The 16102-nt window shown below is 38.1% G+C and overlaps 1 protein-coding gene across 4 annotated transcripts in view; it reads right to left on the bottom strand.

Annotated features, from left to right (window-relative positions):
- Positions 1–16102, bottom strand: part of EDA (ectodysplasin A) — a 1043344-nt gene that overhangs the window by 500084 nt on the left and 527158 nt on the right. The gene's annotated exons all lie outside the window — the stretch shown is intronic.

Below are 16102 nucleotides of genomic sequence, written 5' to 3'. Positions count from 1 at the left end.
ACCATTCATATAGCTTGTTTCATTACATTGATTATTATCCCCGCCATATATCATCAGTTTATTTTTAAAGTGTTGAAGAGCAAAGATGTTGGCTTGAGGAATAAGGTGTGCCTGGCCCAAGCCATGGTATTTTCAATAACCTCATAGGCATGTGAAAGCTGGACAGTGAATAAGGAAGACCATAGAAGAATTGATGCATTTAAGTAATGGTTTTGGAGGAGAAAATTGAAAATGCCATGGGCTGTGTTGGGAAAAGTGCAGCCAAAGTTCTCCATGGAGGCCAGGATGGCCAAACTTCGTCTCTCATACTTTGGACATATTGTCAGGAGGGACCAGTCGCTGGAGAGGGATATCATGTTTGGTAGGGTGGAGGGTCAGACAAAAAGAGGAAGACCCCCAGCAAGATGGACTGGCAAAGTGGCAGCATTAATGGGCTCAGGCATGGCAACAATTGGGAGGTTGGTCCTGGACCAGGCAGTGTTTCGCTCTGTTGTACTTAGGGTCACTGTGAGTACCAACTCGATGGTACCTAACAACAACGAAACCTGTGTGTCTATTCAATTGTATGTTGACTTTCTCTTCACCCAATAACATGTGTGTTAATTTTCTACCACGTTTAAAACAGTGGGTTCTACCTTGAAATATACTTGACTTCCTCTCCATTTGGAAGTTCTGTAAGGACACTATCTACTCTTTTAATTTTGTAATTATTTTCATTAAAAATTGATATATCTGGTTCACCTTTGTTAGTCTTATATGTTTGTTTTCTTTTTGGGTACTTCCATAACTGACAACTTCTGGGTTGTGATGTCATGTATGTAAATCTCAGGTTGTTGTTAGTTATTTGCCTAAAGAATTCCCTTTAGTATTTCTTGTAAGGTTGGTCTGGTTTTTCTAAATTCCTTTATTTTCTGTTTATCTGGAAATGTCCTAATTTTATAATCATATTTGAGGGACAATTTTGATGTGTATATGACTCTTGGTTGGCATTATTTTTCTTCCAGAGTTTTATATATATGATCCCATTGCCTTTTAACTTACATGGTTTCTGCTGAAAAATCAGAGCTAAGTTTTAATGGTTCTTCTTTGCAGGTAACTTCATTTTTCTTGAGCATATCTCAGGATTCTTTCTTCATCTTTGGTTTTACAGAGGTTGATTCTGATGTGCCTTGGTGATTTTCTTTTGGGGTTTATCCTATTTGAGTTTCCTTCTGCTTCTTGGATGCTTATCCACTTGTCCTTTATGATGTTAATAAAGTTTGCTTCCAACAACTCTGACAATTTTCTCTGTGGGGTTTTTGGGGTAGGGTGAGGGTGTCTCTTCCTGTTCTTTAATTCCAATCATACATAAGTTATTTCTCTTGATGATGTCCCATATAATTCTTAGGGTTTCTTCAGATTTTTTTTCTTTTTTGGTTCTTTTTTCTGATTGTTCCTCTAGAAAATTAGAGTTGAGAGATCAGTGTTCAAGCTCACTAATTTGGCCTTCCATTGATTCAATTCTACTCCATTGCCTGTTTAGTTTACTATTTCTAAAATCTTAGTATTAACAATCTGGATTTCTTTTTGCTGCTTTTGTACACTTTCTAATTTTTTCATTTATTTTGTCTCTTTGGTTTTGCCATGTTTTTCTGAATTCTTCTAAATTTTTTTCTGTGTTTTCTTTATTTTTGTCTGCAGCTTTCCTAATCCATTGAAGATACCTAAATATCATTCTAGCTCTGTATCTTGGTCATTTGTTTGAGACACTCTCTTGGTTCTTTGTGTAAACTTAAATTGTATGCTTTCTCTGAGACATTGTGGTATATTTGTATTTAATTGATGATTGCATGTTGGTAGTAGAGAATGTTGTCATGTGAGCAGTTCTTTGTTTGCTGCTTTTGTAGGTCAGTTAAGAGCAAATTTGACTAGTGTCGGTTACTGTATATCAGTGATCAGTGGGTAGTGGCCCTCCCTTAGGAAGTTGGACTGAAGAAACCATGAGTGCCATGACTGTGACCGGACTATGTGGGCATGGACCCTGTCTCCCATCAGGGGGGCCAAGGGAAAAAAAGAAAACAAGAGGAAAAAACAAAACAACCAACAACTAAAAAGAAATAGTAGAGAGAAAAAATGAAGGGAGCAAAAGAAAAATGAGGGAGAATAGTAAAGAAAAAATTAAGAGAGATGATAAAAAAGAGAAAGAAGAAAGAAAGTAAAAATGAAAAGAGAAATATTAAAAAAAGAAAAATGAAAACTGTGAAAGAAAGGATTGAAAAAAGGGAAGGAAATAAATGAAAAACAAAGAAAGAAATAAAGGAGAAGAGTGGAGCAGGGGCAGGACTTAGAGAAGAGAAAACTGTAGAGGACTGGGATCCTCTGCCAGCCAAGAAGCTCTCAGACTATGTGGGGAAGGGTTGAGGGGTTAGGATATCTGATCCAAAATGGAGTCTCTGCAGGCCTAGATTTTGTCTGTGGTCAGGGGACTCATCCATAAGTAGTTCTCACTGGCTAAGATGGGAGCTAAGGTCATGGTGTTTGTTCCTGGAAGGAACACTTTCTTGGGCCCAGAGGGCAGCTGTGAGCAGAACAGGGGTGGGGGTTGGGGGTGGGGGTAGTGGTGGAGAAAAAAGAGTTCTTGGCTTCTCAGGAGTGACCAGGATGTGGCACTATGCATTCTGCTGGTCTGATGGGACAAATTTAGGTTTCTTCAGATGCAGGGCAGTTACATTCAGTGGGACTCCAACCTCAGGCATAGCAGGGACTGTGCAAGGCAGGGGCCAATGGGTGGGTGAGGGTGGAGGCTGGCCATACTTCTGATAATTAGGAGGGTGTAGGGAACACCTCACCTTTCTGGTCATCAGTTCAAACGTGGTATAATTTGAAGAGCGAAGGATTCTTAGGGGGAAGGGTTAGAGAGATGGAAACACTGACGTCAGAAGTGTATACAGACTTACACTGAGGATATGTTGGGAAGCAACAGCTTGATATTTTTGTTTAATAAAAGTTTCTATGATTTGGTAACAATACTTCTTTATTTATATTCATAGTTACTATTCTTCATCGACATTATAATTCAAAGGCTTCAGTTTTTCTTTGGTCTTCCTTATTCATTGCCCAGTTATCAAATGCATATGAGACAACTGAAAAATCATGGCTTGAGTCAAGTGCACCTTAGTCTGCGAAGAGACATCTTTGCTTTTTAATACTTAAAACAAATTTTTTTCAGCAGACTTGCTCAGTGCAATATGTCTTTTGATTTCTCAAATGTTGCTTCCATGGGCATTGATTATGTAGCACAGTAAAACGAAATCCTTGTGAGGATTCTAATTTTATGTTGAGGTGTATTTCTTACTGAAGGCTGTATTCTTTGATTCTTATCAGGAAGTACTTCAAATATTTTTCCCTTTCACTGCCAGTTCTCTCTCTAGTCTGTCTTAATTTGAAGACTGGCTGAAAACTGTTGACCACGGTGACTGTGCTGGTATTTGAAAAACTGGTAGCATAGCTTCCAGTATCATAGTAATATGCAAGGTCTACAAACTGGCAGATGAGGGGTGGGCTTTACACATGTGTTCTCAATTGATCTCCTTTACTGTGATGAATTTACCAAAGGTTGTTGTTGTTGTCAGGTGCCATCGAGTCGGAACCTACTCATAGCAACCCCATGCACAGCAGAATGAAACAATGTCCGATCCTGGGCCAACCTCACTACCGCTGCCACACTTGACGTCATCAATGATGCCACCTGGCCGATCCATCTCGTTGGGGTCTTCCTCTTTTTCTCTGACCCTCCATCTTACCCAGCATGACATCCTTCTCCAGTGACTGTTCCCTCCTGACAATATGTCCAAAGTATGAGAGATGAAGTTTAGCCATCTTGGCCTCCAAGGAGCACTCTGGCTACACATCTTCCAAAACAGATCTATTGGTTCTTTTGGCAGACCATAGCACTTTTAGTATTCTCCTCCAACACTACAATTCAAAGGCAGCAATTCTATGATCTTCCTTATTCACTGTTCAGCTTTCGCATCCATATGAGGTGGTTGAAAATACCATGACTTGGGTCAGGCACACCTTAGTCCTCAAGGTATAATTGACATATGCATTCCTGTGACCATGCGCACATTTTTTTTTTAATGTTTTATTGTGAATTATATGATAGTTTACATGGGAGAACTTTAGTTTTTCATTAATTCATGCACACATTTTTTTATCATGACATTTACCATGCCATATTAAATTACAGACATATATGTCCCTACTACACTTTGATCTCTTACTCAGCTTTGTAACCTTAGTATCTCATCCTATTTGTAACTTAGAGAAGATACAAAATCCTTTTTTACAGATGAAGAATTTGAGGCAAAGATTAAATGGATTGCCCAAGACTGGACAATTAGTTTGTTGTATAGAATGCAAATCCACCGAATCAGACAAGAAACCTCAGCTTCTATAAGATAATAAATAATTGATTTCATTCTAAGATAAGACCTCTTTTGAAATAAAACCATATATTTTCACAATAAAGCATAATGTTAAATCTATATAGGATGCCTGAAAACAAATTAGATAGTAGAAGGAAAATAAATATCACCACTACATTTTAATTTTCAATATAACAACAAAAGAAGTCCGATTAATTTAATAAGAAATCAATATGTTTAAAAAATGCTAGTAGTTGTGTTTTTTGGTTTTTGTTTTTTTCTCCCTTAAAAAATTGACATGTTTTCCTTTTCATTTGAAACCTCTTTGTTTAGCTGGTAACTTTTGACTTTACTTTCTACTGTTGGTACTGTAATTTATTTTTACAGATAAAAACTGTAATTGGACTCCATTTTTTGATGCATGACTTAAGACAGCTTTCAAGACCAACCCCTCTCACATTGGGGAAAGTTGATAAGAAGGCTCAAGTATTAACTCATACGGTGCTAGCAAGGAAGTTCAAACCATGCAAACTCAAACCAATGTAGCAACCCATGCCTGAGTCATACCACATTTGTTGTTGTCCAGTGCTGTGGAGTCGGTTCCAACTCATAACGACCATGTATAAGGTTTCTGAGGCTTTAAATCTTTGTAGCAACAGAAATCTTCATCTTTCTCCCACGAGCAGCTGGCAGGAAGCAAGGACCTTGTAGTTCTCAGTTCAGTGCTTATCTTATGGAGCCACTGTGCTGCTCCCCATACCACCTTGTTGTTGTTGTTATTAAGTGCCGTTGAGTCGAATCCGACCCATAGCGACTCTGCACAGGGTTTCTGATGCTGTAAATCTTTACAGGAGCAGAAAGCCTCATCTTTCTTGTGTGGAATTGCTGGTAGTTTCGAACTGCTGATCTTGAGATTAGAAGTCCAATTCGTAACCACTATGCTACCAGAGATCCTTCCATACCAGCTTATCACAATAAAAATCAAAACCACTCACTTCTTTGATTAAACCATATTGTACTGGCTTGGGAGCCAGCCTTACACTCTCCAGAAAACCTCAGTCTGTTAGAAGTAAATCTGTTCATACTTTCTTGGTGCATGCCATTTCAACCACATTTTGGGTTTGGGAATTGACATCATTCCTTGCAGGGAAAACACAAGACAATTGGATGTCCTGGAGATATCCATTACCATCTAATGGTCTTTCTTGTCTTGCTTCTGGTTTTCTAACTGATTTTGCTGCCTGTTGGCTAAGGTGCAATTTGAGTTGTGCTACTACTGCCTGTTGGTTTGGTGCTGTAAGGAGCTCTGGTAGCATAGTGGTTACAAATCGGGCTGCTAATCTCATGGTCAGCAGTTCAAAACTACAGATGTTCTGCAGGAGAAAGATGAGGTTTTCTGCTCTTGTAAAGATTTACACCCTGGGAAACCCTATACAGGGTCGCTATGAGTCAGAACCAACTCCATGGCATATAACAACAACAGCTGCCTACTGGTTTGGTGCTGTAGGATAAGCACTGGATCACAAAGTTGGTTTAAACTACAAGGTTGGTGATTCAAACCCACCAGCTGCTCCTCAGAAACCTTATATGGGGTCTGTATGAATTGGAACTGTATTCCTGCCACTAAACTGGTAGTGTAGTGGTTATGAATCGGGCTGCGAACTGCCCGAAACTACCAGCTGTTCCATGGGAGAAACATGACATTTTCTGCTCTTGTAAAGATTTACAGCCTCGGAAACCTGTACAGGGTTGCTATGCATCAGTTCGACTCCACGGCACATAACCACCACCACCAAATATCAATTGGAGTCCTGGTGTGGTGTTGTGGGTTAATGCACTAGACTGCAAAGTTGGTTTGAACTGCAAATCAGAGGATTGAGCTCATGAACCACTCCTTGGAAACCCTACTCAGGGTCACCATGAGTAGAAATTGATTTAATGGCACTGAACAACAACAAACATCAATTGGAGTCCTGGTGTGGCACTGTGGGCTAATGAGCTGGACTGCAAAGTCAGTTTGAACCACAAAGTCAGTTGTTTAAGCCTCACCAGCTACTCCTTGGAAACCCTATACAGGGTCGCTGTGGGTTGGAACGAAACAACAATAAACATCAATTATTGATGCTTCTGACTATTGATGAACTGCCAACCTTGCAGTTCAAACTGACTTTGCAGTCCAGTGCATTAACGCACAACACCACCCCAGGACTTCAGTTGATGTTTAGTGGAAAGAATACTGGATTGTTGGGGCCCTCCTTAAAATAGTCCTGGGTGGTGTGTGTCTTGGCTCAGGCCTATCTGTATGTTATGGATTGAATCATGTGTGTCAATTCCAGCATAAATCATGACTGATGCTAGGCTTAAGGTATCTTAATGAAGCATTGGCCCCATTCTATAGAGTACTCAGGTGAAAGATCATATATCCTGTGCAATATACAGGCATATTGGGTGATCACTTAGTAAAAGTGGTATGCCAAAGTTCACATTCTTACTGCTTTCTACATCACCAAATAAGAAGAAAAGTCCTGACCCACAGAGTTATAGGGACGCTGTGGCACTGACCTTAACTAAAAGCAGCCCTAAATGCTTTTAAATTACCAGAGGATACCATAACTCTATTGAATAACTATAAAATGACCAACAAAGCTGCAGCGTTCTGAGTACCAAAGCTTGTCATTTTCACCTATGTCAAGGGGTTAATTCAAATCTGACTTAAGCCCAGAATCCTTAAATCCAGTAAAGCAACAATCATGATGGAAGAGATCCTTAACTCTGATGATATTGAATTGGGATTCTCTGGAGGAAGAAATTTCTAAAAATGAGCAGGGTAGAAAGAACCCCCCTCCAAAGTATATTAAGTAACAACAAAACAAAATTAAACATGAAAGTCTTGATAAAGGAGAAGGAAAGGAAAACTAAAACAGAGAGCTGTGATTTGACGCAATTAGGAATTACAAGTTTACTGAAACAATATATGAAATAGGAAGATAAAAGGACCCTAATCAGCTGCTGCATTTTATAAAATAAATTTAAAATAATTTTAGTATCTACAGAGATGTACCAATTTTCATACCTTCATAGCTTTAGCCAATACAGGGGCTCCAGTTATAGTTATACCTGGAAATCCCACTAAATTTAAATAAGGTACCCTGCCCCATACATGTAGGGGAACTATCAAACATAAAACTAGAAGAAAAAGAATTATGTGTCACCTTATCTTGCCTAAATTCCCAAAGCACCCACTGGCCTAAATTAAGCCTTTGGCCCTCATAATTATCATGGAAAAATGGGGAAACATGCCTCCCCACCCAGATTAAAATATTTTATATGGCCTGCCATCCTCTATATACCTTAAAGTGGCAACTTGTGGCTACATTCTGGGCCCTTTTAGAGACAGAGATTCTCAAAGGTCCTAAGACTGTTAGCATCTGCCCTCAACTGCCCACAATGCTTTAGATGACGGGAGGCAGCATCTTGCAGGCTTGGTTCAGTCATAGAGGCCATGTTATTGAAATTAAAATGGTATTTGCAAGAGAAAGTAAAAACTGAGCACTTGATCATATCCTACCTACAGGAAAAAGTATTCACTCTCATTGGTTCCTTGCCAGAAGCCATGATGAAAAAGGAGATCACCCCTTACCTGGACACATTGGTCATCTGGGGAGCCTTTGAGATCAGAAAAGGGAGTTTGTATGCTTTGAAGACAGCAGCACCACCATCACACATGAGATAGCTTGCAAGAGAGCTGATGCTTTCCAAGAGTTAGCACAAATGGCTGAGCTTCAGGCAGTTGTCTTAGCATTTGGTTGCCTTAGCTAATAATTGGTAATAACTGCACAAACTTAGAGAAACTTGGATCCTTGCCAATGGTCTGGCTTTCTGGTAAGGCCATTAACAATAACAACAATTCCTTATTTAAGATTACCCTATTTGGGTTAAAGATCTCTGCCAGTCATTTGCCTCACAGATACCCAAAATGTAAATCAAAGTCACACATGTTTCTGCTCATACTAAAGCGACAATACAAAGCTTCACCAAGACACATTTACCTCTTTTGGAATTCTTAACAGTATTTATAATGACCAAGGCATGTGCTTCACTACACAAAATATACATTGCTGGGAGCTTAAGCAAGCCATTCAGGAGAACTTACATCTTGCATCTCTCTTAGATCACAATCTACAAGCCTCATGTCATCGTTGTTGTTATGTGCCATCAAGTCAGTTCTGACTCATAGCAACCCTGAATAGGATTTCTGAGGAGCAGCTGGTGAGTTTGAATGCCAAAAAAGCTTACATAAAGAAGTTCAAATTCAATTTTGTGAAACATGACACATTTATGTTGTCAGACAACAGAGGTGAATTGTAATAGTCTGACTTCATTTCTTGTTTGGTCAATGACAGTTTTCGGGCCCTACCATTCCCTTTCCCCTTTTTCTTCCATATGCTGCCAGGCTGATAAGAAAGCCTGGGCACTCTGTCCCTTGATGTGGATAAGGAAGTACACACCAAAGCATGCAAACCCCAGCCAGCACTCTCACCCTAACCACAACAAACTAATGTCACTCAGTGTTTCCTTTTTTTAAGTCACTATAGACCATCTGGGGAAACTTGCCTATCTCGTCCCAGAAAGCCTCATTATGTAATAAACCTTTTCATACCCTCTTGGTACATATATGGTATTATCAGTCTTAACAAATAAATCAAATTTTGGGTGGGGGTTGATCTCACCCCTTGCGTGGCAACCAAAAGACAAAAATGGATGACAAGTCTTGAGATTCCCAATTTCTCCTCAGCTATATGGCACTCGTAAGCCTTTTTCATAATACTATCCACTGAAATTTACATATACACTTTAAAGCAAACACTTTGAAGCAGATTCCTCAAAATGATATAAAATGCTAAGAAATAAAATTAATAAAATAGGGATGAGAAGAAAGAGAAAACCAATAAATAACCCTAAGGACACGACAGTTGCTGTCATTGGTTGTATAATTTGTTCTGGTGTATCCTGTCACGGTAACAATTTACATTTGCATAGGGTTCATAACTTACAAAGTATCTGTACCGCAAAACATTTTTACTCATAATCTCATTTACACCTATACCCACTTGTAGAGGAAATATTTTCCTTAGTCCCATTTTCACCTGAGGAAATTTAAGTTCAGAGATATTAAGTGATTTATTCAAGGTCCCTGATAGATTCAGGTCTGGGAAGTCAGGGCTTGAATATAAAATTCAGTGAAAACCTTATGAATAGCAGAAGAACATGGTCTGATATAGTGCCAGAAGATGAGTCCCTTAACTTGGAAGGCAGTAAAAATATGAGTGGGGAAGAACTGCCTCCTCAAAGTAGAAAACCAAAACCAAACCCATTACCATCAAGTCAATTTGACTTACAATCATAATATATAGGGTTTCCTAGACTGTAAGTCTTTACGGGAGCAGATAGTCTCATCTTTCTCCCGTGGAGTTGCTTGTGGGTTTGAACTGTCAACCTTGCAATTAGCAGCCCGATGCCTAATCTACAGGGTTACCAGGTCTCCTTAGAGTTGACTTTAATGGTGTGCATGAAGTAAGACTTTTGGAATCTTCATTTGCTGATATGGCATGATACAAAATGAGAAGAAACAACTACAAACATCCATTAGTAATTACAGTGCAGAATGAATAAAGTATGAGTCTAAGAAAATAGGAAGTTACAAAAAATGAAATGAAACTCATGATGACTGATACTCCTAGTCGTTAGTGAGCTGAAATGGCCTGGTATTGACCATTTTGATGGTTTTCAATTTGTTGGTTTGAACTGCAAGGTCAGTGATTCAAGCTGACCAGCTGCTCCTTGGGAACCCTATACAGTGTCACCATGGGTTGGAACAGACTTGATGGTACTTACTAACAACAAAGTTTTGTTTAATGTTCTTTCTTTCTTTTTATTTTCTCTGTTTATTTATTTATTTATGTATGTATGTATGTATGTATGTATGTATGTATGTATTTATTTATTTATTTATTTATTTTAGTGTACATGAAATCTCCAGAATAGACCATATATTAGATCACAAAGCAACCCTCAATAAACTTAAAAACATCAAAATACTACAAATCAACTTCTTAGATCACAAAGCTATGGAGTTAGAAATCAACATTAGGAAGATCAAGAAAAAAAAAAAACAACATTGAAATTTAGTAACAACCTGTTTAAAAACTACTGGGTAATAGAAAAAATAAATGAAACGAAAACATTCCTTGAATCAAATGAGAACAAATTGCAACATACCAAAACATTTGGGATCAAATTTTTTTGCTATATTTATTTGTTTTTTGCTATAATTTATTGTTATAAATTGCTCTCTGAGCACACCAAAAGCAGTGCTCAGAGAGCAATTTATAGCAATAAATACACTAGAAAAGTATGTATATTGTGCTGTTGTTGGTTTAAGTGCTTTGTATAAGTCTACAAGCCCAAACTTCTAGATTGTGCTATTTATTTCTTTTGCATCTTTGTTGAGTTTCTTACTGGTTATTCTGTTCTTTATAAAACTGGTATATTAAAACTTATTATTGAACAACTGTTTATTCCTTTCTTCAATTTTATTATAGTTTTATTTGTGTAATTTGAGACTTTTGCTGGGAACACAGATATTTATTATGGATATGGCTTTTTCAATTGACTTTTTAATCATTATATAATATCTTTCTTTGTCTCTTAGGCTAGTTTTTGCTTTAAAGTTTATTTAATCAGAAATGAATGGTAATTTTTAGTCATAAATGCAAATATCCAAAAAGAAGAAAGTACCACAATCAACACCCAAACCCAACATCTCCAATAATTAGAAAAAGATCAGCAAAGTAAGCCTACAGCCACCAGAAGAAAAGAAATAATAAAGATTAGAGCAGAAATAAATAAGACAGAAAATAGAAAAACAATAGAATTAACAAGAAAAGAAGTTGGTTCTTTGAAAGGATTAATAAAAGTGGCAAATCTAACAAAATGAAATAATTAGAAGATGCAAATGACAGATAAAAAATGATATGGCTGATGTCATGATAGAACCAATGGAAATTAAAAGGATAATAAGAAAATACTGTGAAGTATTGCGTTCAAACAAATTTGAAAAATACAGGAAATGGACAAAGTTTTAGAAACACACTACCTACCTAAACTAATACAGACTGAAGTAAAAAAATTTGAACAGGCCTATAACAACAACAAAAATAAATTGATCAGTCCATTAACTACTCCGTCCTCTCCTCCCCACCAAAAAGAAACCTGGACCCAGACAGCTTTACTGGTGAATTCTATAAAACATTCAGAAAAGAGCTGATACTGATTCTACTCAAATTATTACTGAACATAGAAAAAGACAGAAAATCCCCAAATTAATTTTATGAAGTGGGCATAACCCTGATAATAAAACCAAGCAAGGACATCACTTATAAAGGAAATTATAGATCAATATTCCTTACGAACATAGTTGCAAAATTTTTCAACAAAATCAAAACCAATAGAATTCAACAACATATCATAAAAATAACACAAAATGGGACTCATTCTTGGTATGGCTCACCATTAGAAAAACAAGCAACATAATCCACCACATAAATAAAAACAAAGGAAAAGAACCACATGATTATATGGATTAGCATTAAAAATACCTTGCTTGCTGAAAGTGAAGAAGACTTGAAATACTGATGAAGATCAAAGACAACAGTCTTCAGTATGGATTGCACCTCAGTGAAAAGAAAACGAAACTACTCACAACTGGATCAATAAATAACATCAAGCTAAGAGAAAAGAATGAAATTGTCTAAGACTCCATTTTGCTTGAATCCACAATCAACACCCTGGAAGTAACAGTAAAGATATCAAACAATATATTGTAATAGGCAAATCTGCTGCAAAAGAAGTCTTTAAAGTGTTGAACAGCAAAGATATTACATTGAAGGCTAAGGTGCACCTGACCCAAGCCATGGCATTGTCAATCACCTCATATGCATGTGAAAGTTGGAAAGTGAATAAGGAAGATTGTAGAAGAATTGATGTATTTGAATTATGATGTTGGGGAATAATGTTAAAAGTACCATGAACTACCAAAAGAACAAACAAATCTATCTTGGAAGATGTGCAGTACGAATGGAGAAGGGAGGATGGCAAGACTTCGTTTCTTATACTTCTGGACATGCTATCAGGAGGGATCGGTCCTTAAAAGGACAATCATACGGCGGGGGGGGGGACGTGGGGGACAGGCTTTCAGGGTATACACTTTGGTTGGTTGATGATGCATGGAGGGGATTGTAACCATGGCAATGAAACGATCTACGATAGAATGAATGTAAAACTAATGTTCTCCCATGTAAACTATCATATATTTCACAATAAAACATTAAAAAAAAAATAAAAAGGACATCATGCTTGGTAAAGTGGAGGTTCATTGAAAAAGAGGAAGACTGCAGTGAGATGGATTGACACAGCAATGGGATCAAGTATAACAACAATTGTGAGGATGGTGCATGACTGGGCAGTATTTTTTGTTTTGTTTTGCATAGAATCACTGAGTTGGAACTGACTTGAGGGCACCTAACAACAACAACAACATATAGCACCTAACAACAACAACAACATATAGCACCTAACAACAACAACAACATGAGTGGGAACAACAACATTACTCAGTTACATTTATTCTTCTTAATTGGTGCAGTCTGTACCTACCCATTGAGCCTTTGCTTGCTTCATTTTTTTTTTCCCATTTCCTGTCTGCTCCAACTAGACTTGACTTCTTTGATTTGTTCCAAGTCACCATGTGCCCTCTTGTCACAGAATTTTGCATAAGCTACTCCTTATACATGGATCTCTTTGCCACCATCTCATTGTTTAATTAACTCCTATGCTTCCTTAGATCTCAACCTAATCATAATTTCCTCAAGAAAGCCTCCCTAATTGCCATGATTAGATCAAGGCACACTATTACATGCTTTTGTGACAATGTGTTTATCCATTTTGTAGCATACATACAAAGCTGCAAATTTTGTATTTTTTAAAAAATCTAAACACCTTTTATCATGGTAAATATAAATACAGCAGAATTCTTGTTATTTGCTGGTGATATATTTATGCCTTTCTCTTTTACTAAAGTTTTGTAAGACAAAGAAGAATTCATTGTCTTTTTGTCTTCCCACACCATTGTATCTTCACCACATTTTAAGCACTTGAAAATATTTTTTTGGATGAAAATACACATACTGTCAACAAAATATTAAAAGACCTTTTGTTGTTGTTGTTGTGAAGTGCAGTTGAGTCGACTCCAACTCATAGTGACCTGTATAAGGTTTCTGAGGAGTGGCTGGAGGGTTTGATCTGCCAATTTCTCCCTATTAGACTGACTTATTATTTGGGGTGGTGTGCTGCTGCAGGATAATGCACAGGACCTCAAGGTCATTTTGAATTACAAGGTCTGTGGTGTGAACTCACCAGCCATTCCTTGGAAACCCTATACAGGGTCGCTAAGAGTCAGAACCAACTAGACAGCACTTAACAACAACAACATTATTTGGGGCAGGGGCAGCATAGTTGACATTTCAGTTAGAGTCCAGGGCGTATCCTACAACACCACACTAAGAGTCCTAAGTGATGTTGATAATCCCAATAGTAACTACTCTTTCCTGTTCATTGAACAAGTCAAGATTGATTTCAGACACACTTTCACCACAGACATTCCATACACAGACAGTATATCATCTTTCTTCCTTAATACAAGTAGAAAAAGTAAGACCTAGACTCTTGGTGTGGCTCTGTTGGATAAGCTCTGGACTGAGAACTATAAGGTTTGTGGTTCAAACCCCACCAGCCACTCCTCAGACACCCTGTATAGGATTGCTCTGATTTGGAACCTACTCGAAGGCACGTAACAACAACAACAAGGGTTGTTAGGTGACTTCTCCAAGGAAAAGCAAGATCTGAAACCTAGCTATATTGATAATTTATCCAGTATTCCTTATACTAATCACAAATGGTAGGATGGCACAACAGAAAATGCACTGATTATCAGTTCAGGTAAATTCAAAATTCTGTTTTATTTACAGTGTGAATATGGGTAAATTAATTAATTTATTGAAGCCTGCATATTGAGGATTAATGTGGATTAGAAAAAAAATAGAGCCCCCAGCATAATGCCTGGCAAATAATTGCTGTTGTTAAGTGCTGACAAGTTGGTTCAGACTCATAGCAACTCTTTCTAGGGTTTCTGAGGAGCAGCTAGTGGTTTTGAACTTCTGACTTTGTGGTTCCCAGTTCAGTGCTGATCCTACCACATCAGTAGGTAGCTAATAAATAGTACACATGCTGCAAGACTTGGTTTGTTCATCTTTAACTCAAACTTTTGTATACTAGGTTTTTCTATATCAGAGTTGATTACATACCAAGTCACACATATGCATACAGTTTAGGGTTTTAGAACTATTTGTCATTTGTATGGTGGTGGCTGGTAGCTACATGCCGTGGAGTCAGTTCCGACTCATAGCGACCCTGTGCAGGGTTTCTGAGGCTGTAAATCTTTACGGGAGGAGAAAGCCTCATCTTTCTCCCACAGAACAGCTGGTACTTTCGAACTGTGGTCCTAGAGGTTTGCAGCACAATTCGTAACAACTATGCTACCAGAATATAGCTTCTGGTATATTCTGAGTAGGACTTTGAACTGGTTCAGTTATAATGATGAAATGAAAATGGAACAGACCCAAATTTTAAGAATCTGAGTGAAGTGGGACAGTATCTGGAATGGGGAAAATTACACGTCAACATCCTAGAATGGGATACTTAAAAGAGACATAGTGAGCCCTTTAAGAAGTGTGATGTGGGAAATTGGATTATTACCAGGACTGTGAAGAATAGCACATATTCCAAACATTCTCAAGCAGGGACCATTGATTCTGACTTTACTGATCAAGAGATATTTTTGCTATGCATTGCACATATTGTCTTTGTTTTCTAAGACGGAAACTATGTTTCTAGCAGGACATCAACCTGTAATTTTCCCCATTCTAGTTATTATTCTAGTTCATACACATTTTATAAATTCAGGTCTGTTTTAGCTTCACCTTGTTTGTCAATACTAAACAGGGTAGAACTGGTTATAAGAACTGGTTATAAGTTTCTGAGTGAGACTATAAATAGGGACCACAGATACATAATTTCAAAAAGTATCTTGAGGGCGGGGCTTGATGGCGGCTAGGGTGGAGGTGGTGTGAAGGTCGCCGTCAGCAATAACACAGAATACCAGGCAAAGCAGACCCAGGGCAGGGCTCTAAAACTTGGAACCACAGAGATAGGAATATTTTAAAGGTTTGAAAACTTATAGCTTGTGGAGTTTGGAGCTGAAGTAAAAAATCGCATACTTTTCAATCTGCCAGGCTGGGCTTGGAGGCCTGAGCCAACATCCTGGGCGAGACCAAGTGGCGGGACAAAACAGGGGGAAGAGAAACACCATGAAAAAATGCCACGGGAACCTTGGGACAAAGGTGGACAATATACTTTGTCAGTTTTGCTTTGTTCTGATTTTCTTTTTTTTCTTTGGTATCTGGTAATTGGCACGCTCACTGTTTGCCCGCCTCCATTCTGGTGAATAGAGGGAAAGCCTGAGCCAAGTGGCCACCCCCCACCCTCACTGCTGGTGGGTTCTTCTGCCACGCATGCACACA

This window comes from Chrysochloris asiatica, unplaced genomic scaffold, assembly GCF_000296735.1.
Source record: "Chrysochloris asiatica unplaced genomic scaffold, ChrAsi1.0 scaffold00118, whole genome shotgun sequence".
Taxonomy (NCBI): domain Eukaryota; kingdom Metazoa; phylum Chordata; class Mammalia; order Afrosoricida; family Chrysochloridae; genus Chrysochloris; species Chrysochloris asiatica.
The sequence above is the reverse complement of the archived record's forward strand: the minus strand, read 5'-3'. Positions and strand labels throughout refer to the sequence as shown.